The sequence below is a fragment of the Canis aureus genome, chromosome 15 (assembly GCF_053574225.1).
Source record: "Canis aureus isolate CA01 chromosome 15, VMU_Caureus_v.1.0, whole genome shotgun sequence".
NCBI classification, from domain to species: Eukaryota; Metazoa; Chordata; class Mammalia; order Carnivora; family Canidae; genus Canis; species Canis aureus.
The window spans coordinates 43,572,493-43,594,984 of NC_135625.1; the positions used below are offsets into that span (position 1 = coordinate 43,572,493).

The following is a 22,492-nucleotide window of genomic DNA, read 5'->3' on the forward strand; positions in this document are numbered from 1 at the left end:
ACTTAACAAATGCTGGATTCCCCAGCTCCCTTTCTTTATATAATATTGAACCTGAGAGCTTATTCAATTTGGGATATTAGAGTTCCTTGAACATCCACAGCTGTAAGTAGTGAAAGCAGATTCTTGCTGAATACCTTTTACGCTGCAGAATTCACAAAATTACCCTTTGTCAATAACAGCCACGCATCCATTTGTATGGGCCTCTTCCCAAGAGCCAAGGTCTCAAGTCTGTCTTAAAAATAAGTCAAATTTTCTCATTATAAGGATAATACAAATTCATATTAAAAAATCTGATAAACACACAAGAAAGGAAAACAAGGAAAAATGCTGCTAGCTCATCACTGAAAAATAATAATTGTTTTGTGTCAATTTTGGTGTACTAGTTTTACCTATTGGAGTACATGATACTTATGTAAGCCACTGCGAGGCCACTGCCAAATTAAATAAAATATAAAAGTCAAAATCAAAATGAATTATAATAGCATGTTTTGAAAAGAAAGTTTTTCATTACTACATAATACAGCTCACTGAAAAAAATCTAACATACAGATAGCCAAAAAAGAGGGTAAAACATCATACATCAGCTCACCTCCTTGAGATAACCACTGCTTACATTTGGTGCACAGCATTCTTTTTTCATGTATATTTAAGTACCTTCCTTTTGAAAAAGAAAATGAAGCCATTAAACCATTAAAAAAATGTCTTCCATTGAGAAAGTGGTTGTAATATATATTTTGTAACCTGTAATCTGTAAGGCTACAGATGGAGCATCATTTTAAATGGCCGCATAATGTTGCATTATGTGGCAGCACCATCAATTATTTAACTAGTACCTTATTAGGTTGTTTCTGGGGATGTTTTATTGAATCATTAGGTCAGTAATTCTTCAGTAGTCTAATAATAATAAGCAAAGGAGCTTTCCCCCCTTCTTTCTCTTCAAGTTTAATTTTTTTGGACTGAATAACTATAATGAAAAAAGGCTTAGCCCAAGCCACTTACCCAATCTCATTTTTAAAAAATATTTTATTTATTTATTCATGAGACACAGAGAGAGAGAGAGAAAGAGAGAGAGAGAGAGAGAGACAGAGACACAGGCAGAGGGAGAAGCAGGCTCCATGCAGGGAGCCTAAATTGCTGAGCCACCCAGGCTGCCCCCCAATCTCATTTTTAATGAAACATATATGGACTAGGTAAAAGCTTGATTCTAAAAACAAAATTATTTTTACCAAGGTGAAATACCAAAGGGGATGATGAGTCATTTCTTTTTGTGTAGAAATGAAAATAGCCTGTTGCCTGCTATCAGTAAGAACCAAACTGGCCAAACATTTGAATTTTCTATTGGATTTATAGTTATTGAGAGTTTGTTGGTTTTAAAGAGAGCATTTTATATTCAGACTAATTCAGGGTGTTAAAAATCAGCTCTGTCTACCCTATGGATTGGTGAGATATAATTATCTTATCAGTGCCCAACCAGGATTCACCGGACTTCATACACTCTGTAAATAGAGATATAAAGGTAACAGCGAATGCGGCTTAATGCCTGGGAGATCAGTTTTTCCAAATACAACCCAGTGTGAAGATTGTGCAACACTGGTATAGACACTTGCCACCTTTACCCCTCTGTCTCCCATTACAAGGCAAACTGGAGTTTGAGCCAGACTGCTCTCACTTTCCTCACTTCAAGGAACTTTTAATACTCTGCAAATGTGTAATTAACTATAGCTATAAAAGTCAAGCATTCTACCTATCCCATTTTTAAGTGCTAAAATATTAGAGGCACCATACCCTGGCCAAGACAGAGTGTGTCTTCTTTGGAGACAGCAGTGTGCTACTCGTGTGCCGCTTTTTAAGCAGCACTGGCCAAACACGTCTGCAGAGTACCCTTTGCTATGACCACAGAAAGCTTTTACTGTATGAAATGTTATACAAGTTATAACAAATAGACACATTCTCAGTAGTTTGTGTTTTCAACCCAGGACAATTCCAGGCAAAAGCACAAAGCAGTGGGGGCAGGGTTGAGTAGAGGGACTGGTAGGAGGAGTAACTATTTTGATTGGGAAGGGTAAGGACTGCTACCTTCCTAACTCTAGATAATTTATTACACAGGAGAGGGCAAAACACCTGTGGCCTTGAACATTTCAACTAAGTAATCATTTAATTGCATTAAGTGCCCAGCATGTGTACTATTGACTGCAAGAGCTATAAAAACATCAAGATCAAATAGGTTACCATCCTTCACCTCTAGCAGAGCCCCTCCAAGCTGGTACCATTATCCTGTGCTTGCATTGTCTTTAGGTCCTCTCACCTCGCCCCTACATCTAGGCTGACAGATGTAATTCCCTGTGGCAGGGATGAGGAATGGCATTCCTGCAGGTGATACAGCAGCTCACCAATAAAGTTCTCCTCCTGTAGAAGTCCCAGAGTTGGAAAACTGGGGTACAGTCACCTATATTCTGACATGGGCTTCATGAAGTGACCAATCTAGCCAGCAGGCTGTGACACAAAATGATCACCAGCTAAGGCCCCTTGTTTTGACCTCTGCCTAAATTTCCCTTTGGGTGGCTGTAAAAAAGTCACACTGGAAGGAGGGAGTCTACTGAATAACACTGTGATATTATCTGAAAACACAACATTACCATCACATTTTCTCATTTGATTCTCATTTGAAATGGGCAGTCTTAACTACTGAGTTCAGAAAAGTAATTGCAAAATTTTCCTGGTTAATTATTAATCTTCTCTAAGTGACAGAGGAAATCCAGAGCAAAGTCAGGGCTCGAGGGGACTTTGAGAGGTCATTTATCTCTAGACTTCACAGAGAATACTAAAAACATCATAAACAAATATAAACCCATTTTTAGATAACTTCCAGAAAAAGGTTTACATTTTCCAGTATTCAACCTCTCCGTTTTATAAAACCCTGCATTCTATCTCATCCTCCAACATTAGTGTGCATCAGAATCACTTGCAGGGCTTGTCAACACAGGCTGCTGGGCCCCACTGCCAAATGGACAGATCTGGGGCAAGGCCTAAGAAGGTGCATTTCTCACAAGTTTCCAGGTGGTGCTGATGCTGAGGATGCCAGCACTGCACTGTGAGTACCACGGTGCTGACCTAACCTTTGCTGGATTGAACTTTGTATGTTCAATGGAAATAGACACCAGTTGGTCATCATTCCTTGGTTCTGAGGCATATACTTACTTGCCTAACAACTCAAGAGTCTCCTGGTCATTTTTTCCCTCCAGGCTAAATAATAGAAGTTTCCTAACATCTTATTATAGATATCATTTTTCAACCCTTTAATCTTTTTGTGAGGTTCTTTGTGGAGTCTTCTCCAAGACTCTTGGTTGTAGAGCCATGAATAAGACCCAGAACCTTAATCAGAGACTGGCTGAGGCTGTGTATAAAGGGAAAAATGACTCACAGATTCACACAGTATATTCCTATTTATTAATCTTCAATACCCGAAGCTTGTCTTATTAGCTCCCTTCTGATTCATGTCCTTCTGACTCCTTTATGAGCTGCAATAATGCCTAGGTGACCTTCGTAATGTCTTTCTGTGGAGAAGCTCAAAGCACTCCTCTAATTCAACAGGTGACTCAACATCCTAACCCAGCACAGGGCTCAGGAACTAGTTTGAGTGCATATAAGTTCAGAAGAAAAACATGGAATACAAATTCAGATTTCTAGCCAAATATATGACATTGGGAAAGATGCTTCTTATATTTATTGGACTTTATAAGACACTAAGTTTACCTCCTCCATATAGAAAGCATTCCAGGAACAGGGAAACTAGTGAATCTCCTCCCTTTTGTGGGGACTTCTAAGAGGGAACTGGTGTTGGGGAGGTGCTTGCTGGGGTCACTCTCATCCATCTCCACCACTTCCATGGCTGCTGGAAAAGAAAGGGAAGGAGCATCCTGGGAGCTCTGCAGTCTATACTGTTTGGCAGAAGCCCAGGCAATCTGAAAGCTACCCCACGAACTACCCTCCATCCTCCCCACACTCCATTTTGTTTTCCTTTTCTTCCCTATCATACTGTTTTCTGCCAGTTTACTTAGTGTGTTATGTCGGGGGCCCAGTTTCTGTGCACTGCCTAATATCAGCATGTTGAGTCCCTCATGAGTAGGAACTATGCTGTCTTTGTGCATTGTACGTGCTCTGGGGATGCTTAACACAGGCTAAACAATAACAGGAGTGCCAGTATTTCCAGGAGAAATCACAATTCCAGCAGAGGGTCCAATCCTATTACCATCTACTTGTGTCCAAGGCAGGCAGAACTCAAGGCATCCCTCTGCACACTGTCCCTTTCGCTTTAGATAAAAGAGTTGAAATTCAATATAACAAAGCCTAAGCCTACAAAATTTCCTTTTGAAAGAGAACATTCTAGGGATGTACTCACGGTGCACTTGTGTTCAGCTCCAAACCAAAAGGCAACCTGTCAGATAATGTAAGTTCCCATATAACCAGTCAGTCCAGCTACATATTAAAAACTTCATGTGGGGCAGCCCCGGTGGCTCAGTGGTTTAGCGCCGCCTTCAGCCCGGGGTGTGATCCTGGAGACCGGAGATCGAATCCCATATCGGGTTCCCTGCATGGAGCCTGCTTCTCCCTCTGCCTGTGTCTCTGCCCAACGCCCCGCCCCCCCCCACACACACCGTGTCTGTCATGAATAAATAAATAAAATCTTAAAAAAAAAAAAACTTCATGTGAATGAAAGGGATCCCCCAAAAAAGAAGATTCTTTGCTTCCCTGAAAATCTCTTAAAGCTTCAGAGCAGAAGGCTAATTCTCTAAGAACAGAGAAACCGTAAAATAAATCAGCTGCAATCAGGACCCTCTGGATCTGTCAGAGCCTCTGGGTCTCTATTTTAAGAGGCAAAGGGCTAGGAGGCAAGGGCAGGCCCAGGGAAAACAGCTTAAACAGGACTGAAGAACAGAAACACAAAGTCAACTGCAGGTGTACCCAGCACACGTGTGGGGCCATGGGCTGCTTGGCCCTTCCTGCAGCCCCACAGCTGCCCCTGCTGCTCAGCACCTGGACACCTCCTCTTGACCCTGAGCTGAGCTCACTGTGATGTGTCACACCAACGTCCTAACTAGTCACAGGGACTCTACTAATGAGGGAACCATAACCAGTATCACTTTACCAGGCACACAAGATAAGGAGTAAAGGGAATCAATGCCCCAGCAAACACAAGAAATTCCCACACTGGCGCTTACATCATTAGAATGATCTCTTCCATTCACCTATATCACATTCTCACAGCACATAAATCACGAAAACCAACACTCAGAAATTGTTTATGGCATTTTAGCAACTCCTCCTAGAACACACGCTTCCTCTAGTAAAAATACCTATGGAAACTTCTTTCTGTCAAAATTTAAAAATGGTTATGTTTTGAACAGCCCTTCTTTTCCACAGGACTAAACTCCAAGGGAGGGAATGAAGAACAGCTTGCAAACCATCTAGTACTAGCAAGGGTGTACCTTTACAAACACTCCACTGAGATGCTGATGGCGCCTCACTGACAATCAAAAGTAAGAATAAGACCCGGGTTCTTTTCTTTCTTTGGAGGAAAGTATGTATTATGAAGCCAGTACTGGAACAAAGTCCCTTTTACTGCTAAGGACGATTATTATAGACTTTTCTGTTATAATTACAATGAATCTGGACTGCAAATTTCTCTTCTGCTCAACAAAAAAACTTGTTTTAATAGGAGTTTCTTTCTAAAAATAGCTCAAGTACTCAGTTCTGTTTTCCCTTCTTACATTCTTTTCCTACTAAATGTACCACTGAAACATTTCCTTTCATTGTTGACACCTTAGGTCATTTGGATTTAAAAATCAGACTATACATAATAACAAAGAAGTCTTTGAATAAAGCCTGCAAAATGGGAAAGTGGTATTTGAGGGAATGCCTCCCTCTGCTCACAGAGTTGATCTGGACGTGGATGCCTGGGGAGCAGCTACCACCCAACTTATTAGAATTGTTTCAGTAAAACCAATATTCCTACAGGGGATGTGATTTATGTGTTAACTGATTTAAAAAATGTCCTGTCTAGTTCTGTTATAAGCATGTTGTTTAGCATGAAGTCAGTGTACTCAGAATTAAAACACATCTCAAACTAAGAAGGTTGCTTCAAGTTTAATTAATCTTTAGTTTTCTTCAGTCTACATTTAAGTTGACAATGACCTGTTAAATTAAGAGCAGTTAAGATTTTAAAAATTTCATGACCTTTGGTTTTTTTTGGTAACTATCTTCCAGAGGATGCTTTCAATTACTTTGGAGAACCTTCTTCCTAAATTAATTTTTTAAGTGCTTCTCTTTAGGGGTATATGGGTCTATTTTTAAACATATAATCCTCTAAAAAATTAAAACTGTCCATCTATACATTTTACAAAGTTATATGACACTCCCATTATTTCTCTATATAAACTTGTAGGTCACACAGTAAGTATAACAGGAATCTTTCAACTTTTTTTCCCCTAAGAGTTAGGGTACCATAGAAATAAAGCTCAAAAAAATAAGTAAAATAAAAATAAAAAAAGAAATAAAGCTCAATGAGACAACCATTCCATTAATCAAATATTCTAATAGATAAAAATAAGGGATAATCTACAGACTGCTTTTGCAAAGATAAAACAGTAAGAATCAAGCACTCTCTCTTGGAAAAACCAAGTAAGACAGGTTCCTTGCAGTAGGATACACGTAAAGAAAAACCTATGCCACCATTCTTAGAATCCTCTGAAGCTCCCACCTCAAAGTTTCCAGTTTCCCCAAGAGATTAAAAAATTACTATAGGAAGATTTAAGGAGAAAAGAACAAAGAGAAATCTTAAAAATCCACCCACTACTTACAAGCACTTTCAAAGGAAATCTGAGCCGCAATTCTTCTGGAGACCGCTCTCCGGACCATAAACACAATCTGAAGTCTAAAATAGATATCCTATCACATTAGGCCGAGAAGTCACATTTCAGCTTACTAACTTCTACTTGGGTAAACAGTTTTACAACTCATAGAACAAACGCTGGCTAAAATTAACCGCACCGGCACAGCAGGCAGGAACTCGCTGATTTGCATCATGTGTGCCGGGATTTATTCACTAGGACAACATTGGTGTCCTCTTAATGGGAAATTCGGCCAAGGGGCGTGCTCTGCTGAACAATACATAGCATCATGATTATGCTAATTACTGAATTCAGCCCAATAATACTAACTTCTTTTAAGTTGTTTTTGCAAGTACTGACAAAGAGAAGAGTAAGCTCTTTTTCACAACAGGCATTCTCTTGATATTTAAGCACATTCAAATCAGACAGAACTTGGACAACAAGGTGGCAGTGCTGTATACTCCTCACAAGAAAAGGCAAAGTAAAAGGACATTCTGTCTGATTCTTTACAATCGTGTGATTAGATGTGGTACGATGTTAAATTAAATAGGCATCAAATATACATACAAATAAGTCTGCCAACAAGTTCCCTTCAATGAAAGCTTTTTTCTTGATATATAATGAACTAACATCATTTACTTGCTTTCTGGCTTTGTCTTTTCCACCTCCCAAGGAGTTGCCATGAGGGTACAGGTTCATTAATAAATTACAAATGAGAACAAACATCTCAAATATTTGCAAAAGGCATCGTCCTTGGCGAGAGGCACTTTGAAGTGCATTTAACTGCCTGGGTGGCTGGAACTGGTAAGTTGTCCTCTCTAGGTGGCTGGCCATCTACAAAGCATGTTGAAACTCAAGTTAACAGCTAAAGACCCCAAGCACACACCTGATATTCACAAGAAAATTCGAAGGAACACAGAACTTTCTTTCCAATATATACACACTTCCTTAATACGTACAACTTTTATCAAAGCCACTTTGATAACTTTTCCTTTGATAACTTTTCCTTTGATAACACTTCCTTAATACGTACAACTTTTATCTGCTTAACATCTACTCAAGATGGTTCAGATTAGTTTGTCTTAGACATATGAGTTCTGATGACATACTCTGGTCTGACTGGTCATTTTCTAAAAGATATCAAAACATATTATACACATCAATCAAATCTCCAAACACCTCTGGGAGATATTATCCCCCTCCCTGCCTTTTTTTAAAGAGATGGGTAAAACAGGGAAATTCAATAACTTGTCCAAAGTTTCACTCCAAATCAATGCTGGATTATCGCATCCCCCTCCTAACCTCTCTAGGACACATCTTCCATATCGACCATTTACCTATTATTGTATAGATCTTTTCAGAGCTGTTTGTTTCCCTGATTTTAAAATGTGTCAGTTTAGAATTCAAGAGATTTTTTTTTTTCTACTCAACTCCCAAATCCCAAGGCTGTGCTCTAGAGGCTGGCTCCTTGACTCTCTATAATAGGCAGGCATCCTACAATATGGATCTTATGAAGCACTATCCACAATGGCACAAATACCCAAAGGTAAACAGGTTGATTCCCACAGGCATGAGCTGGTAACCTACCAGCACAATCCCCCCCCACCTCCTCCACCGGTTGTTTACAAAAACTGCTAAGCTGCTAAACCAGGATTCCACCCCCACTGCCCAACTGTAAGCAGCACTTGCTTCAGCCTCACAAGATGGTAGCTGATGGTGCACTCACCACCACCCCAACCCAAAGTCCCTGGAGGAGGTTGGTAATTGCCCACTCCATGCCAAAAGGAAAGAAGTTGCCACTAATCAAAGATGACTAACCTCTGATCAAAATAATGAATTCTTAGTGACCCACAGCAATTCTGGAATTCTTAATGCCCAAAGAGGATGTTGTAAGGCTATTTTTGACACAATTATCCAATTATGTCACAGATCCAAGGAAGAGTTGCTAAGCTAGACCATTATTTCTTCCTTAAACCAGAAAGAAAAAAGCAAATATACCAACTTTACTTAGGCACTGGAGTTTGCACCACAGAGGAACAATACGATGAATCCTACATCAATTATATGGAAGGCACCAAACGCTGAGCAGTTTTCCAGTTCCTCACGTATCAAATACGCTGAGCATGACTCCACTGTGTCTTTCAACTGTGGCCACACCTGTTCTAAAATGGAAGAACCAGAACATTCCAAAGAAAATAGTGTATCCTCCAATTTACATTAGTCACTCTGCTGCTTCCTTTTCATTAGTGAAAATAATTTAAGAGTCAAGTGTACTTTTGTTCCAGGCATACTTAAGACAGTAGAGAAAAGTCTGTGTGCATCGTAAAAAGCAAGGTAAATTCTCTCCATATGTTCTCATGAATTTTTGGTGGTAGAGGAGGAAGCAGAAACAGCACTATGTGAGTGGAAGACAGTGACCTATGGGATCTTTAGTGCAACAGAGCCATCCACTTGAAACAAAACCCAAAACAACTGTTTTTATGAACTTGCTGTAATGAATTCACCTGGCTATATCAACCCTCTAGAGTAGCCAGATTTATGGTTTTAAACTTTCTCATAGTAAGGTTAAAAAAGTAAAAATAACAGGGGGAATTAATTTTAATAATGTTTTATTGAACTCAATATACCCAACATACTATCATTTCAACATGAAATGAATATAATAATGACTAATGAGCTAGTGGGAGAAACAGGAAGCTGAGAAAAGCTGAAGACAGAGGCAGCTTGAAAGAGAAGGAAAACTCTAGAAAGAAGAAAGACAGGAGCAAAGGAGGACAAACAAACCTGAAGGAGGGAGAAGAAAATAATTCCTCCCCAGGCATGGAATTCAGTTATAAATTCACACAGCAGATATTGGAATGCTCCCATTCAGGATTAGGTGCTGCTGATACAGAGAGGACAGACAGGGCTCTACATTTAAGAAGCTCATATTCTGGTGAGGAAAACAGACTCACCTACGCAAACAACATTCTGGTAAGTATGAAGACATGGTTGTATGCACGGTGTTCTGAGAGCACACATGGGGGTAGGGTAGGAGAGAGGGGCAGCTGGTTTTTTAAATGAAGGTTATTTTCTAATGAAATTTTAAATATATGTTCTAGAATATCTCAGGATTCTGAATTTTACTTTGGAAACTTAGAAGAGTCATGGTGACATGAAATATTTAAAAATTACATTTGGAGCCAGCAGTAAAATTTCCATTCTAAGCTTTTTATCATCTTCAAATTAAACTGGGTATTTGGTCCAACAAATGAAGGTTGCAGAGTAGAGAAAGAGTAGAAAGGGGGGAAAAAGAACCCCTCCTGTTTCTCCAGAGTTCCCAGTTTTTCAGGAATGACATAAAATACTCAAAGCCTTCAGGCTGGAAAAGAAAAACCCATGATCAACCCACTAATAATCCAATTATTCTTTAGAAGTAGCTGCAGAGTGAGAAAGACCCAGGTTCAAAATGTAGCTTCCCATGTACCAGTCGTATGACTTCAGGCAGCTGACCTCTGCAGGTCTGCTTCCTCACCTGTGACAAACAAGGCCTACCTCAAGGGCCAGTTTTAGAGCTCTGCGAGGTGCCACACGCACCAGCACCCAGGAGCTCTATGGGACTGTAGCCATCACAATCGTACTGCTTCTACCAGCAGTGTGGCCCTTGCTGAACCTCAGTTTGAGATATTTACTGAGGGAGGATGACGCTCCCCACTTTTATAGCTCAAAGTTTCAAAGAATAAAAAGCTGAAAGGGGCCTCAAATGATTATTAAGTATTTCAGGGGAACCTACAGTCTATAAATTTTCTCTCTGAAAACTGCAGCTTTGACAGCCTGCTTGTGTGCTCTCTATCCGATCACCTCATGCTGCTGGCCTAAAGTCACATCAGAGCTTAAGGATACTAAGTACATATGAATTCTGCATCTTGGCAACCTGTTATAGTAATGACCCCCTATTTGTTCTTGCTTCCCTGTATCTACCCTTGGGTAGTCCCTTTCCACACTGACTCTGGTTTGGCCAGCAGGACAAGAGCAAACTTGAAAAGTGCTGACCCACTGGGGCTTGCCCTCTCTTGCTGTACCGTGGAACCCCTGGAACACTACATGAAGAGGCCCTGGCTAGCCTACTGAGGATAAGAAGACCATATGGAACAACGATGCACCATCTGCTGCCAAGGCCTCCACACCAGCCAGCATGAAAACCACCTATATGTGAGGGAGGCCATGCTAGACCATGTGGCCCCAGCCAAGCTGCCAGCTGATTGCAGAGACCAGCCAGGCCAGCCCAAACCAAAAGAACCACCTAGGTGACCTATGGAATTGTAAGACATAAATATGCTCATTTTGCTAAGTCACTAGTATTAGGTGATTAGTTACACAGCAAAATCTTACTAATATACATATCTTCAAAAAGTCTGTAAACTTCCATCCCTATATCTCCAAATTAAACCTTTTAAGACTAATTGATGTGTTATTCTTAAAATTCCTAATTCTGATTACTATATTTACTTTGTCATAGCAACTATTATGTTAATCGAACTAAAAACAAACAGTGATATGGTCTGATTATAAAACTGCTAAAATGCGAAGTTCTCTATTTATTCCATCCTATAATTTGAAACAAATAGATGTGGGCTTCAACGCTACAACTACACATACATGCTAAAGAGATGATTCTTTCATCCTAAGTTTATGAGTGATTATATTGGCATAGTTCATAGCTATTCAATCTGTCTTAATACTTCAGAAATGGATTAGAGTACCAATTTACCCACACATGAACAGAAAAATCTAACTTCAAAAGAAAAAAAATTTTCTCTTCAGTATTTATTTTTTTGTAAGCTAAACAAACAAACAAAAAAGGACATACATAGTAGCAAACTCTTAAAGACAGTTCTTTTTAAAACCTTGGTATGTGGTTAATTCAGCATGGTTTTATTTTTTTTAAGATTTATTTATTTGAGAAACAGAGCATGCAAGCACAAGCCGAGGTGGGGGTGCAGAGGGAGGGAATCCTCAGGTAGACTCCCCACCAAGCACAGAGCCTGAAGCAGGGCTCAATCTCAAGACCCTGAAATCATAACCTAAGCCGAAATCAAGAGTCAGATGCTGAACAGACTAAGCCAACCAGACAGCCCTATTCAGCATGATTTTGTAACATAATTTACATCAGGACTGTGAACTTAAAAGCAGTATTATTACTGCTGTTATTTGAATACTTATTTTTAACATAGTTGATTTTTTAAAGTATCTTAGAATAACACAGGGTAATTTTACCCTCTGCATACATTCTTAATGGTCATTCATTTAACAAACATTTGTTGAACAGCTGGTTCCTGCCATCACGAAACTCCCAAGCATCTGCAACATTTATATGAATGTCAGGATGCCCATACTATTTTCTGGCTAGCCAGAAAATTTCTGCTAGCCAGAAAATAGTGTGAGTGACAATTCTGCCTTCAAGAGTCTTATCATCTGGTATAAGACATGACAATAAATATAAGTTTTTCTACCACAGAAGAGAGTAATCAGTAAGTGTCTCGGGTAAAATTTCATTCCATTAGGAATCTAATTAGAGGCTTCCAGTTGGGTTAATCGAAAAAGGCATCTTGGAGGAAGTGACATCTGAATTGAGCCTTTGCACGCTGGTGAGCTTTTAAGAGCAAAAGGAGTTGAAAGAACACTACACAGAAACAATGACCTAAATAAATAAAGAAAAATGGAAGCTACGATGTGTATCTGGGGAATAGACTGGATTCAGAATTCATCTCTATACGTCTGGGTGCAAATTCTGGCTTTATCATCAGTAGTCATTGACCTTGGGCAACAGTGCCTTAGTTTCACCATATTTAAAATGGGGATAGTAATACACACTTCATATGGTTATTATGAAGATTAAACAAGTTTATGTTTGTAAAGCACATAAAAACACTGGAGCTTCATATTTTATTGAATAAGTTCACGTATTTATGCATACACAGCAAGGAAGATAGACAAATGTGCATGAATATAAGATATAGCTGTTCCATTAACAAGAGTAACCTGGTATGTAGTAGGCACTAAATATACTTTTGTTTTCCCTTTGTATGGACATGAAGAATCACTCCAGAGCACAGGGTCAGACATGTTTTCATGTGCCCCAATATTAACCTCCATTCAGTTAAAAGAACAGAGACCCTCCCTCCTCTACTTCGAAACTAGGAGTTTCCTCCTTTCTCTTGGGGCAGCACTTCCGCGCTTGCTGATAGAAGATGCTCTGCTTGAAAGTGCTACACAGAAACAGCCCAGCTGCCAAATTTGAACAAATCTTACTTTATACACCTTAAATGAAAAAAATAAGCATAAGCTTATTAAGCACAATCTGAACTTCTAAAATTTGTAAAATTTGTAGTATTCAGGCTAACCTAAAACAGCAAACAAATGTACTGTAATTTGAGATCTTAGGAAAAACAACATTAGATTTAAAGCTACAGGTATTTCAAAGATTTTAACAAAATCTTTGTTAAAAAGATTTAACAAAATCTTACTAATACTACTCTAATTTGGCTTCAAGGTAGGCATATATCCACATTGAAAATACTTTACACAGTCTTACTCCTTGAATCTATTAACAAAATGTTAAACTGAGTTCATTTTTAAGGTGAAAGTACTAAAGATAGTTAAACATACTAAAAAAATTACTGCTAAAAGTACTTGAGAATAGTCTATGTCAAAATAAGTAAAAATGTTCTGCAATCTCATACTACTTATTTGTTTAGAAACCTCTTTCTCACAGATAATTTGCAGGCAAATTTCACCCATCAGAAATCACACTTTGTTGCCACTCTAGTGTTGGTGACCACCATGTGAATTAATGCGCTGTGCTGAACTTGATCATAAACACCCACTTCTCCATTTATTTAGTCCAATTATAAGAAAACTATTAAGAATCAGGCAACAAGCTACTGACCTCCAAAAGCTATTGGAACATTAGCAAAAAATATTAATTTTTGTTATTCCATTTCATACTGCTTCATGGCAACCAAGCTGACTTCAAAAGCATGTAAGAATCGTTTTAGAGTAAGAGCTACTCCACTTTCTGACTTGAGATTTAAGACTTTGTAAGGAACCCACTTCACAGAGCTGTATTGCTAAGATCATCCAAATCAAAGTTTACTAGCTTTGCGACCATTGGTAAGTTACCTAACAGAATTCTCTCCACCCACCTGTGAGATGAGGACAAGAATCCACTTCCAAGGATTGTTGAGAAAATGAGTTAATGCACATACAGCACTCAGAATAGTACACAGCACAGATTTATATATGTAAAATATGTTTATATATAATTTATATATATATATTTTTTAGGTATATAAAGTAACAATGAAGGGGAATTCCAGGTTAAATCACTTATATGTTGAGGTTCTGGATTTTGAAGTTCCCTCTCTATTTTATTTCGGATGAACAGGGAACTTGCAGGATAAGAATGAAAGGATCCTCATAGTAACAGTCCCAGGCCACTGTTTTATTATTAATAATTTCAAATATGTTTTCATGGGTATCTGAGCATTTGTAAGGTTTGTTTGAAGGGAAAATGCTCAAGTGTGTGGTAGGACACAACACTTGGTACCAATTTACCAAGAGACTTGGGAAATCAAAAATATATTCTCTAACTTTTGATAGCTCTGCTGTCAATGGATATGGTTTGTTGATATATTCATAAGAGATTCTAATTTCACTCGGCTGTAAGAACCCAGTAGGTGGCTAGTTTCTTCCCTGGCAGGGGAAGTCTCTTAATGACAGACATACATAATTATATCTTTTAAGCACTAAATAGTTCATTTAAAACAGTGCTCCAATGAGTGCTCACTTTTCAAAGCAGCAAAAAACCAGAGGATTAACAACTCAGCTCTAAGAATTATAATAGCCTAGTAATTATAATAATCCAAGAAGCCATTCTCAGAAACACCAGAGACTAGCTCCCCTCTGTAGGCCCTGGCTCACCAAAAAAAGAGTGGGCAAACAGTACCAGGATATCTGTGGTTGATTGTAGACTGTAAAATAATAGACAATTATCCATTTTAGACCTTAATGTGGTCATTGTAAGGGTTGGCTTCTTCTTTTTCTTGACATTATATTTTCCTGTCTTTCCAGTTGCCAGGAAAGGGTGAATTTCCCAATTCTTTGACTCACATCTCTTCCTAAAAATGCTCTTAAAAATGACTAAAAATTACTCTTTTTAGTTTCACAGATTGAGATTCTTTTATGTGAACATATTTAAAAGAAGGGCTCTTGATCCACATTTCTTTAAGGCTTTTGAAAATATTTTTTAAATAAGATGAATGGAAGCATAAAAGGGCATTTTAATTCATTCCAACTGACATTCTGATCTTGAATAAGAACAATCTCGTCCTTATTATTCAAGCCTGTTAAGATTATAAAATAATAAGAAGCCAGTTAGACAAAGGGTATTCTAGTTGTTTATACACAGCATATCAGAACGATGTACACCCAATTCATGACATCAGACTAGTACTCACTGTTCTTTGTGTAAGTGTTAAATAAGCCATCTCTTCTTCTATGAGTGTAGTGGTGGGTCAGTGTTCAGGAAAAATAATTAAGATAAAAGGCAAATAAACAACCCAAGACATTCTCCAAAAAACATCCAAAAGAATCTGTCTCTGATCTTTTACTAAAGTAATCTCTTCCGAAATCACCATTAAATTAATCCTGGGCACTGAAGAAACAGGAAGAATAAATCACGTTTAAGTTACTGTCCTTTAAAATGTATTGGACAATTCTGAGACACACAGAGAAAAAAAGTATTAAAAATAGCCAACAGAAGGACTAGGCAGTCAATAAACATAAAGGCCATGGGTGAGATCAAAATTAGAAACATATAATGTCTGAAGAAGTGTCCTTATAAGGGTATCTTTAAATCAGTAACTAAGTTAGGATAATCCACTGGGAAAAATAAAGTTGCCATGATCATAATTATGGTTGATTCTCCATCTCTCATTCAGAAATCCCTAGAGAGTCTCAGGAGACAAACATGATACAACTTTAAGCTATTACATTTGATAATGTTCAATAGTGTTTGGAGATATTTTGAAAGCTGGTCTCAACTATCCAAGTCCTAGATGACAAACACCATATATAGATTTCATTGAAATCTTTCAAATGGAAGATTTGAATCTTTCATTCTTATAAAGGGCATGGAAGAGCAACAGTAGAGAATAAAAGTTCTGCTGAGCATTCCTTACCACAGCTAGCATACCATATTTACTTCCTTTCCCCAAATGCACGGATTTCCAGGTTCCCAAGCAGGCTGCTGTTTGTTCACTCATTTGCTCATTCACTAGACTTTCAGGGAGTTTCTTAAACCTATGTCAACACTAGAGAAATGAAATAAAAAAGGACCCTACCTTCTAGGAATTCAGTGTAACATGGAAGATGGATAGACAAGTAATTATAATACAGTTTAAGCCCTATAATAGAAGTTTGTACGAAAGTAGGACTGCAATTCTCTTTGAGGGTAGGGGGAAGGTCTTATGATTAAAATGACCCGGCAGAGCAAGGGTGAAAGTTATCTGAGGCAGAGTGAGCAGTACAGGCAAAAGCCCAGGGGGAGGAAACCACAAAGGCTGTTCTGGGAAAAGCAGTAGTACATATCCAGAGAGCCAGTGATGGGCTACGAACAGGAGAGAAGGCAGAAGACCAGGCCGGCAAGGCGGATGAGCATGGGGTGGCTGGGGCCTGAAGGGCCATGCTCACAAGTCCGTCCATTATCCTGTAGCCTGAAGCTCTTAAGTCTGGCTGCACATTAAAATCTCCTGGGAAGCTTTAAAACAAAATATTGATGCCAGGTATTTGTCAGTTTCAATGAACTGATCTAGGATGGGTTCTGGGTAATTTTTAAAAGCTTCCCATGTGATTCTTGTATGTGGTCTGTGGGGAGAACCACTGCTGTGGGCAACAGGGAGTCAACACAACCGTGTAAGCAGGATGGTGATGTAAAATCGTTAAAAAAAAAAAAAAGTTAACTGGGCATCAGTGTGAAGAGATTACAGGCACAGAGACTAGAGGACGAATGTCAGTGTATATGCTGCTGGATACAAGCTAGAGATAAGAATTGAAGTCAGTAGTTAGTAATTTTTGTGGGTCACTGACCTATGTGAAAGTCAATGATAAAGGCTAAAGGCCCTCTCCTTGGGGAAAGCACACATATGTCAAAAGATGTACATGTAATTTCAAGGGATTATGAACTTCTTTAAGTACGCTAAATTCAAATTAAAAACCCTGACCTAAAACCAGTGATGAGAAAGAGGAAAGACTCCTGAGGTCGGACACTTAGGTGAGGGAAGAGAAGAAGAATTAAGGATGACATCACCACTTCTAGTCTGAGTTATAAATAAGAAATGCATATTGTGCACTCACCCATCAGCAATCATCCTGAGTACTAACATGTATGCATCTCAAGGAATTTTCCCTATTCTCTAAGGCAGATTGCTACCGTATTGATTTTCTAATTGAAGAAACAGATTCAGAGACAGGAAATAAGTACTTGTCCAACGCCACATGGCAATAGTGGTAGAGCTGGAATTTAATCCAAGACAATAGGACTCCAGAGCTTGCGGTGTTAGCCTCCTTCAGTGCTACTTCTGGTAAGTGATACCCATGGATGAAAGAGAGACAGGAGGATAGAGTAGGATGGGCTACGAATAGGACAGAAGGCAGAAGACCAGGCTGGCAAGGCGGATGAGCACAGGGTGGCTGAGGCCTGAAGGGTCATGCTCACAAGTCCGTCCGTTATCCTGTAGCCTGAGAAGAGGAAGGGGTGGAGTAGGGATACAAAAGAATAAATTTTAGATGTGCTATGTCAAGACAGTACAAGACATACAGATGACAGTATCTGCTGAATTGGGAAAAACAGAAAGGAGATCACGAGGTGAGAGCAGAAGAGACAGGAACAGAACGGGTACGAAGTTTTCCTGATGCACCCAGAACCATGCTTGTCATGATGCTCTAAGCACCATCAGTATCTATCCTTTGCGAGTGGGAAGCAGACATGGAAGTCGAGGCCCCACAGCCACTGAATGGTGGAGCCCACCTTAACCCCTGACCTAAATTTCTAGGGCCTATAAAAATAAGTGTAAACCATGGTGTCCTACATGGCAGTAGCCTCCAACCTCTTTTAAAATTGCTAGTGGGATACACAGGGTTTATTTATTTTAAAAAGCTTTGTAGAAAAAAAATGTGGGGCAGCCCAGGTGGCTCAGTGGTTTAGCACCGCCTTTGGCCCAGGGCCTGATCCTGGAGACCCAGGATCGAGTCCCACATCAGGCTCCCTGCATGGAGCCTGCTTCTCCCTCTGCCTGTGTCTGTGTGTTTCTCATGAATAAATAAAATCTTTTTAAAAAATTAAAAAAATAAAATAAAATGTGGATGATATTTATCCATTTCTATAACCTAAACGTCTTTTATATTGACTATTTGAGGGGTAATAAGAGATATCTCTGTATTAATCCACTTAAACAAAATAATAGAGATCCATTTTCGCAGGGCAATATACACACTGAGGAGCAAACCTATGTAAATGATATAGCAGGACACCAATTCTCTGGTGTGTTACTATTATCTGAGTCAGAATTCAGACAATTAGTCTAATGGAGATACTGTGCCTGTTTCCTGAGGTCACGGGAAGTGGTGAAATTTCCTTTTTATTTTTTTACTCTTTTTGAAGTTTGAAAAGAATGTGGTTTTTCTTCTCTTTAAAGTCACAAAAATAAAATCTTCAACTACACTCCCTCTACAACTCTAGACTAGCTGCTTCAGGCTTAACAACAGAGTAACTCCTATGTCATGGTTTCAGATAAAAACCTATCAGAGTTCAACATGGCAGCACCTATATGGACAATCATGGAGTCTGAGTCAAAAACACTCCTTCTATAAAAGTACTTTTAAAGAGCCTACAATATTACCTGGAAATTGGCTCTTGTTTTAGAATTAAAGTACCTAAGAGAAATATAAAATTCCAATTAACAGAGTTTTGAAGTCCTGTTCTACAGTCTGTCATGAAGAACCAGGACACCTTTTATGGCCCGACCCCAGCCAACCACCACTGGGACTGAAGGGCTCCGCGTGGAACTCACTGCTTTCTAAAGTAGCCCAGACCACTACTGGATAACTTGTACCAGAGCTTAGGTCAAGTCAGAATCCTCTGCCTGTAATTTTCATTCATTCATCCATCCATTCATTCATTCAAACATTTACTGGGCATATTCTCTTGTCTTCCGGTTCCTTAACCTACAAGGGTTGCCACCATTGTTCTTTTATACCTTTTCCTTCAGATCCAACAACCAAACTCCTCTGGCAGTGGTTCCTCACGTGACTCAATCCACTACTATACTTGTCTCCCTTCTTTGTTTGCATCCCACCTCAAATGTCGTTTTCAGATGCAAACAGGACGCATCAAAAGTGGTCTGACTTGCTCATATTTGCAAGAGCCCCATGGCGGAGACAGCTCACACCAGCCTGAAGGCAAATCAACGAGCAGCTCTTTCTCATCTTAGGTACATCGGAGATTGCCCTCCATGCCTGAGCGTTCCTTGGCTCCTGATGTTTATCCTTATTATCTTTCATCTTGCTGATTTTAGAAGGTTATTATGAACTATTTGTGTTATTCTGAGTCTGGAGTCCCGCTAGCTATGGCATGAGCCATCTCTCCTAGGCTTATGTCATCTGAAAATTAGAAACTTATTTCAATCTAGATCTTTAAGAAGACACTGTGATTAAAAATGAGCTCTCAAGGGCAACTCAGTACTTTACAGATTCTGTAGACTATGTACTACTCTCTGACACCTGTTAATACCAATTTTTAACATTCTGAGGGGCAATAAAGAACCCTTGAAAATATGATATAACTATAAAATGTACAGTTTATACACAATTTTTCAATCAATATCAGATGGTTCATGGACCCCTGTGAAGCCCATCTGTTGACCTCCCATTACGGAGCTCTACCTGAGGGATTCTAGGACCTATGAAAAACATTTCTGGTCACTAGGTTTACTAATATTCATTTCTAAAATAAAATTTCTGATCCACTGTCCTATCTAATGCCCAACTTAATACCCAGGAACCAATTAACTGGAAACCAATTGACATTATTAGCTATTTCTCAGTATCAAAGTAAGTATCCAGAAACTAAGAAATCTGACCGAAACCAAACCATGGATTATAAGAATACTTTAAAAACAAAAACAACAGTATCTAAGCTTATATACGCAAAGACACACCCTTGTTTGTGGTAAATTAAGAGAGAGAGAGAACATTCTGAATGTCCATTCACAGGCAAATGGATTTGCTCAATAAATTATGGCATGCTGAAAATGTCATTCATTTTTTTGAAAACAAGAGTTAGATCTATATTGAGCTAAAGAAACATCCGTGATATTTTAAGGAAGAAATACTTCATAATAATGTATAGAGTATGACCCTGTTTTAAAAGCAAAAAACTCATAAACCTGTTGTTAAACATACTTTTACAAATATAGAGAAAGGTATAGAAGAATTCACACTGGGCTGTGAACATTGGTGGAGGATTGATTCTTCTTACCTGTATTCATCTTTGCACACTCTCACTTTCTACAAGTAAATATTACTTTTGCCAAGTAAAGATTAAAAGAAAAAAAGAAAATCTAAATAAGGCTTGACAATAGGATCTATCAATAAAAACAGACCTCTCACCCCAACATCCCATGCAGATTTTCTAAATGCCCAATTTCCCCACAAGTGTCCCACCCATAATACGCCCCCAGATGAAACCTAGTTTCCTTTCAACTTCTCAATGACTCACTGTTTGGGGTATTTCATTCCAAACATAGGCACCCTTCTCTTACATATGTTAAAGTTGTGTTACAGTTTCAGTGTGTCCACAATTCACAAGTGTGGTCCCCCTCCTTAGGAAAACTGGTATCTCCACAGAGCCATAAAAAAGGTATGTGGCACCCACATTAGTCCAATACATAAGAGAGGGATGCTTGCAGCACAAACACTATCAAATTTTAAGGTAAAGAAATATGAGCACGGAAGCCATTCCTGTTGGATTAGTGGTTCTCAACATTGGCTAAACATTAAAACTACCTGGAAACATTTTAAAAATACCAATGCCTGGCACCACTTCCAGAGTCTATTTAACTGGCTCAGGGAAAGGTGCTTGTTTCACTTTAAAGGTTTTCTAGATTATTCTAATGAGCAGAGTTGAGAATCACTGTTTTCTACATTTCATTTTCTTTCCTTCTATCAAGTTTTACAGAGCTTTCCCTTTCTCAGTTATTTTAAGGCTATTAGATCTATTTGGGAAAGCCAAAACTGATCAACCAGTTAATATCTATCCACCACACATAATTTATATTGTCCTTCTGCTGACTTTTGATGCCCAACTTCAATAATGTATTCTCATTAGGAGCTCTTCACATATCAACAGTATTTGTAGCTTCTTCGCCTTAGTAATGACATCGTTTATTACTAACCTTGGAGACAATGAATTTACAAAACATCTTTAGACTTTAAACATTATGTTGGTAAATGAAAGTCCAACATTACTATTTGAAATATTTCTGGATATTAATTAATGGACTTCTTGAAATTTCATGCTCGCCTTTACAAGTATTTCAAAATTTCAACATCTACCGCATTGCAAAGAATTGATAAAGAGAAAAAATGTTACTTGAAGTATCTCCCCCACTCGAACTTAGTATCTGAAAACAGTAATATACCAAAGAAAAATGTCAATACAATATGAAAGGGGATTCATTAACAAAATGAAATATTTATTTAGTACATATTGTTTTACAGTACAAAAAGACCCCAAACTAATAATACACTGTATGTTAATTAACTGAGGAGTTTAAATTAAAAAATTAAAATTAAAAAATATATTACAGTACAAAAAGACAGGATTCAATACTTTGGACTGATGCTGCAAATTTTACAGAAACATATTTTAAAACAAAGGACACTGTATATTATTTATAATGGCTGGCATACGAAATAACTGCTTTTCTATATCTGCATGTGACATTAGTATATATTTTCAAAGAAGTTTACAGTGGTCCATTGAAAAAGTTCTGATCCAGGAACTATACTCCTAACCATTTATCCCAGTGAAATGAAAACTTACATCTATACAGAACACCTGTAGACAAATGTTCACAGCAGCTTTATTCGTAATAACCCAGAACTGTAAACAACCCAAATTTCCTTCTACTGGACAAATCATTAAACTGTGGTGCATCCTCACCATGGAACAGAACTCAGCAATAAAACACAACACAATAACTTGAATGGCTCTCACAAGCATTTGGCTGAGTAAAACAAGCCAATCTCTAAAGATCACATGTAGCATGACTCCAAGGGTTTAAGGAAATTCTAAAGGAGAGCAAGAGGAAACCAAGGGTTGTTTGATGGGTCAGGGATACAATCTCCTGTTTCTTGATTATGATGGTGGTTACACTAACACACATGTGAACTGCACAAAACTATACACACCACACACACAAAAATGAGTGCATGTAAAACTGCAGAAACCTAAATAAATATAAGACCTGGAGGCACCAGTGTCAATTTTCTGGTTTTGATCTTGT

The 22,492-nt window shown here is 38.5% G+C and overlaps 1 protein-coding gene across 8 annotated transcripts in view; it reads right to left on the minus strand.

Moving 5' to 3' along the window:
- Positions 1-22,492, minus strand: part of SLC20A2 (solute carrier family 20 member 2) — a 101,593-nt gene that overhangs the window by 60,846 nt on the left and 18,255 nt on the right. The window contains exons 1-2 of one of the 8 annotated variants that reach the window (XM_077849368.1): positions 6,858-7,100; positions 3,754-3,892 (exon numbers count right to left, since the gene is read on the minus strand). The exons of 5 other annotated variants lie outside the window; for them this stretch is intronic. The gene's annotated coding sequence lies outside the window, so the exon portion shown is untranslated. Of the gene's footprint in view, positions 1-3,753; positions 3,893-6,857; positions 7,102-22,492 lie in introns of those variants that run through there. 2 more of the 8 variants (XM_077849370.1, XM_077849363.1) reach the window with 2 other exon arrangements.